Below are 6,241 nucleotides of genomic sequence, written 5' to 3' on the forward strand. Positions count from 1 at the left end.
CTCCGTCAATATTAGGGCTATAAATACGAAACTTGATAAACACGACAAAGTTAAATCTATTTGCTCCTTTAACATAGTTATTAATTAATTCGAAATTTAATAGGCGGGATAACCGTCAAAAGGGCCACTTTAGCGTGCCGCTTAGTTTAAACAACAAATGGAATGGATTCTCAACAGGCCTGTAACTAAAAATTGAGTGATTTTTGTGTATTGTTCAGCCACACAAAGGTCCTTTAAGGTTACGCAGAGCTACGTAAATGCTGAGTATTTTTCTGTATTTAAATCCTTTTTTATCTGGTCTGTCGGTGACATTGCAAGATGATGTTCGGTATTTTTCCAACCGTTTTTCTGTTTTTATTTTTGCATAGGCTTGCAAAATTTCCTCTTCAATGGAAAAACCCCACCCTCGGAAAATTTTGCTGAAAGATGGGAAAAAATACCATCAGTTACTGTTTTCAGACTTTGCAAAAGACAAGCTTAATACTTAGTTTCAGTGATTTAAACTTTTACCCAGCTTAAAATTAATCGAAAATTGTTGAAAAAAATCACATAAGAATGTAATTTTCAAAAAAGCGCTTAGAACATGGTTTTCTTTTGATTTACAAATAGATATAAAAAAATAAAGGTTAAGGGTAATAAAGGTTATAATAATATAAAGGTTTAGTCTAATAGTTTAGTTTGACACTGTGATATTATAAATTGTGTTGTTAAAACTAACCTTCAAAGTCAAACTACTTAAAACTTTATTTTGTATCAAATTTGAGATTTTGAACTAGATTATCGAGTGATAAAATTAAGTTAGTAGGTACCTAATAGTTAGATACGAGTAGTACTGGATACCTTTCGAAACTTGCAGCGTATATTATATACCTATACACTTTATTAGTTTTTTTTTTTAACGTGACTTATTGTAGATTTGCCGCAAATGGCATTACTGACCGGAGTTTTCAAATTATTTATGTTTATATTGATAAATTAAAGTTCGTGAATAAATGATTTTCAAATGGCTGTATATTTATTTGAGTTTGACTAATGACATGGTTGATTGGAGGCCGCGTCCAAAATTAACAATATCTAGTATTTGTAAATAATCGATTACAATACGCGTTTCACACAGTATACCTCTGTTTGGAATTTGACTTGGGTTTGAGGAGCATTATTCTAGTAGGTACATATATAGTACGTTATACTATCTGTAACCTGGAACCTGACAGAGGGCAGGAGTAACTGGCAGTACTATTCACAGGCAGAGGACAGGTGTCCTAATACGGCTTTGAAATAGACTACTCGGGGCGCCATCTCACTCGCGTCTGACAGAGTACTGCGGGGCGGAAGCCAAGAGGGAACCTCTGCCCTATTTTTCCCTAAAATGTAACATGGAGAATGCTACAACGACAAGAGTGTGACTCTAAAATTAGTGATGATACTATCTATATACCATAAAATAAGTTATTACTTAAACATCTTTTAAGGTTTTTCATTGAACTCTGTTGTAAGGGTGCTTTCTTACGTAACTACTGAATTTAATGGTCCATACCTTTTAACTGCGGCCAAATCAAGTAGAGCACTTTTATATTCGTTATAAAAATAAAAGCTTTCGAGCGTAATAAAATCTATCCTAAAATTGTTGGGATAAGATTAGAAGAGGACATTAATCATTTTTATTGCAGGAAGAAAAAATATAAATTGTTGTATTTTAATGAAACCTGCTATAAAAATTATGAGGGACTTTGCAGGCTATGTATCGGTGGCGTTGTACAGATTTAACGGGGTGATTACCTATTTTCTGCGGGCTTAGCACCGTAAGCGCGCGACTCTTTCTCGGCTCGACATACGTCACCCGTCACTCTCTCACAAGTACTGCACAGAAAGAGACAGACGATCTCTGTCGCGGCGAGAAAGAGTCGCGTGCTTTCGGTGCTTGGCTCGCTGATTGCTCGGATATATAATAATTAAAAAATATATAATGTACTTAATGGCAGAGGCATACGTATATAAAAATATTTATTGGTTGATATTTGGATCAGATATTATATAAAATTATGTTGGTAATTATATTCCTTCTCCTATTATGAACAGAATAATAATAGGTGGAAGATGTGTTGTGCAAGGGTCATCAATTATACCTAAAAAAATATATTTTGGTTATTTTGTCCATAGGACAGGCAAATCGAATACCCAAAAACAACGATAAAAGATGTTTAATATATCTATTATCCATGAAATTAGAGGGTTACACGAAGGCAACTATGCAGTGCCATTTTATTTTTGGGAAAGTAGCCTAGAAAGTTTCAGAGTAAATTTTAAGATAAGATAAGATATTTATTGCATTCCTGATGTTTTACAAAGGTCTTTTAGTTCAAATATTAAAATTTTCGCCTCACATTATTAGCTATAGAGTAGTCATTTCCTAAACTATCAATAAGCTGTAAAATTCTATGAAATGCGATAGTCCCAAAGGGAGTATAACCATAGCTTTTACTTATAAGAATTTATACCCGCATGAGGCCGTTATGGAATATTACGTGCTCGTATATGGGGTCACGCTCGTATACTCGCAAACTCACCTAATCCGATGGTAATAGGGCTTACTTCATATTAGCTTTGACTATGCTGAGTTTATTAAAACACTAGCTTTTGCCCGCGACTTCGTCCGCGTGGCGTCTTATATAAGAGAGAGATCTTTGTGTGTGTGGGAGTGCATACTTATGCAGTTTAGATGTTTTCATACAATTTTTTTCCCAATAACTCCCATTTTTCAAAATACAGCCAAAAATAAACTTTATATTTACTAAGGTATGCATGCATGCTAGATTGAATCAATTGATTGAATTGATTTTTTTTAATTGATTGTTCATTGAGTTTTAATTTTAATACACACTTCCTCTCTTCCCTTCAACGTTGCTGTGCCCTACAGGGTCCATGTTTTAGTTCCTATGCCTATGTAACACCCCATTGTACTACATGGAATGCAATAAATAATTTAATTGAATTGAATTGAAAACATCTATCTTACGCGGTTTCGATTTTTTCATACAAATGTTTTTTTCCCGCTAACTCCCGTTTCCGTGGGAATTTTGCAATATCCTGTTGCAACTAAGCTTTAAGTTAACTAAGGTACCTGCATGCCAAATTTCAAGCGTCTAACTTAAGCGGTTTAGATTTTTCACACAAAAGGATTTTCCCGCTAATTTCCGTTCCCGTGGGAATTTCGGGAATTCCTTTCTTAGTGCACCTCTACGGTACCTAAGCTATCTCCCTTCCAAATTTCAAATGCCTACGTTTAGCCGTTCAGGCTATGCGTTGATATGTCAGTCACTGAGTCAGTCAGTTTCTCCTTTTATTTAGATTTGATTTTTTCATACAAATGTTTTTTCCCGCTAACTACCGTTCCCGTGGGAATTTTGTAATTTCCTGTTGCAACTAAGCTTTAAGTTTACTAAAGTACCTGCATGCCAAATTTCAAACGTCTAACTTGAGTGGTTTAGATTTTTCATACAAAAGGATTTTCCCGCTAATTCCCGTTCCCGTGGGAATTTCGGGAATTCCTTTCTTAGTGCACCTCTACGGTATCTAAGGTACCTGCGAGCCAAATTTCAAACATCTAACTTGAATGGTTTAGATTTTTCATACAAAAGGATTTTCCCGTTAATTCCCGTTCTCGTGGGAATTTCGGGAATTCCTTTCTTAGTGCACCTCCACGGTACCTAAGGTACCTGCATGACAAATTTCAAACGTCTAACTTGAGTGGTTTAGATTTTTCATACAAAAGGATTTTCCCGTTAATTCCCGTTCCCGTGAGAATTTCGGGAATTTCTTTCTTAGTGCACCTCCACGGTACCTAAGGTATCTGCATGACAAATTTCAAACGTCTAACTTGAGTGGTTTAGATTTTTCATACAAAAGGATTTTCCCGCTAATTCCCGTTTTCGTGGGAATTTCGGGAATTCCTTTCTTAGTGCACCTCTACGGTATTTAAGGTACCTGCGAGCCAAATTTCAAACATCTAACTTGAATGGTTTAGATTTTTCATACAAAAGGATTTTCCCGTTTATTCCCGTTCCCGTGGGAATTTCGGAAATTCCTTTCTCAGTGCATCTCCACGGTACCTAAGGTACCTGCATGACAAATTTCAAACGTCTAACTTGAGTGGTTTAGATTTTTCATACAAAAGGATTTTCCCGCTAATTCCCATTCTCGTGGGAATTTCGGGAATTCCTTTCTTAGTACACCTCTACGGTATTTAAGGTATCTGCATGACAAATTTCAAACGGCTAACTTGAGTGGTTTAGATTTTTCATACAAAAGGATTTTCCCGCTAATTCCCGTTCTCGTGGGAATTTCGAGAATTCCTTTCTTAGTGCACCTCTACGGTATCTAAGGTATCTGCATGCCAAATTTCAAACGTCTAACTTGAGTGGTTTAGATTTTTCATACAAAAGGATTTTCCCGCTAATTCCCGTTCCCGTGGGAATTTCGAGAATTCCTTTCTTAGTGTACCTCTACGGTATCTAAGGTATCTGCATGCCAAATTTCAAACGTCTAACTTGAGTGGTTTAGATTTTTCATACAAAAGGATTTTCCCGCTAATTCCCGTTCCCGTGGGAATTTCGGGAATTCCTTTCTTAGTGTACCTCTACGGTATCTAAGGTATCTGCATGCCAAATTTCAAACGTCTAACTTGAGTGGTTTAGATTTTTCATACAAAAGGATTTTCCCGCTAATTCCCGTTCCCGTAGGAATTTCGGGAATTTCTTTCTTAGTGCACCTCTACGGTATCTAAGGTACCTGCATGCCAAATTTCAAACGTCTAACTTGAGTGGTTTAGATTTTTCATACAAAAGGATTTCCCTTCACTACTCTGCTCCTATTGATTGTAGCGTGATGAAAAGTATACTATAACCTGTCCAGGAGTGTGAAGAATAATTGTACCAAGTTTCATTAAAATCCGTCCAGTAGTTTTTGTTTCTATAAGGAACATACAGACAGACAGACAGACAGACAGATAGACAGACAGACAGACAGACAGACAAAAATTTTACTGATTGCATTTTTGGCATCAGTATCGACCACTTATCACCCCCTGATAGTTATTTTGAAAAAATATTTAATGTACAGAATTGACCTCTCTACAGATTTATTATAAGTATAGATAAAAACTAAATAAATTGAAAAATAGGTACGATGGGGGTTTATAAATCCACATCGAAGCAATTCATCTAAAAAAGCAATATTGCAATTCGACATTTGCGCATATAAAAGTAAGTACACAATGCAAACAAATGTCAAATAGCAATTTTGCTTTTTTAAATGTATTGCTTCTATGTGGCCTATTTAACCCTCCAGATAAAGTAAGGCTAATGGGCATTTTTGCATGTTGTAATTCAGCTATTTAGTGTACTTATGTAAATGTAGTTGCCAAATATGCTGCATAATGATGATTTATGGCAAAATCCTTTTAATGTTGAGTATCGTTAAATTATACATCTTTAGTGTCTGTAATCTGCGCTACTGTCTGATGATGATGAATGATTCTGATGTTGTACTTAATTCATATAATTTGATAAAAAGAAAAACTAATTAGAACATAATTAATTGCCACAGGAACAAGTTTAGTGACTCACTGTTTTATATTATGACTATGTTTTATCGCGTGTATACTCTACTAATAGGAGAAACGAAAAAAAAATAAAACCAAGATAGGGAAAAGTGGAATTTCAGAGGGGGAGCCTTTGCCCAGCAGAAGGACAATCCATGCTAATGAAAAAAAAAAGAATAACAGATCATATATTTCCGTTTCCAATGCACCAGTTTTCTTCTGATATTCCTTGAAAACTTATTAGGTATTTAGCTTACCTACTTATTTACTTTTAAACAATACCTTACAGATGTCAATATGCCTAGACCACGCTTGACATATTATTCTAAGCGTATGGAAATAAAGGGAATTCTATTACTTTTATGATAGTTGCACTTTATATTCATACTATACATACGTATACAGTGCTCTAACCCTGACTGTTATAAGTTTAAAAGTAAAACAAATATCATATCTTAGAGCAGTGTAATAAAAGGTACGACATGACTGTCGTACATTTTGCAATAACACCCCCCTACTCGTGACGTCACCAACATATTGTTTATTACGATTGTCGAATAACATCGCGTGTTAGCATAACATGACACATTTATACAGTATGCAAATTACTACTTTACTACACTTACTAAATTATACACTCCG

Source organism: Pectinophora gossypiella, chromosome 10 (assembly GCF_024362695.1).
Source record: "Pectinophora gossypiella chromosome 10, ilPecGoss1.1, whole genome shotgun sequence".
NCBI lineage: Eukaryota > Metazoa > Arthropoda > Insecta > Lepidoptera > Gelechiidae > Pectinophora > Pectinophora gossypiella.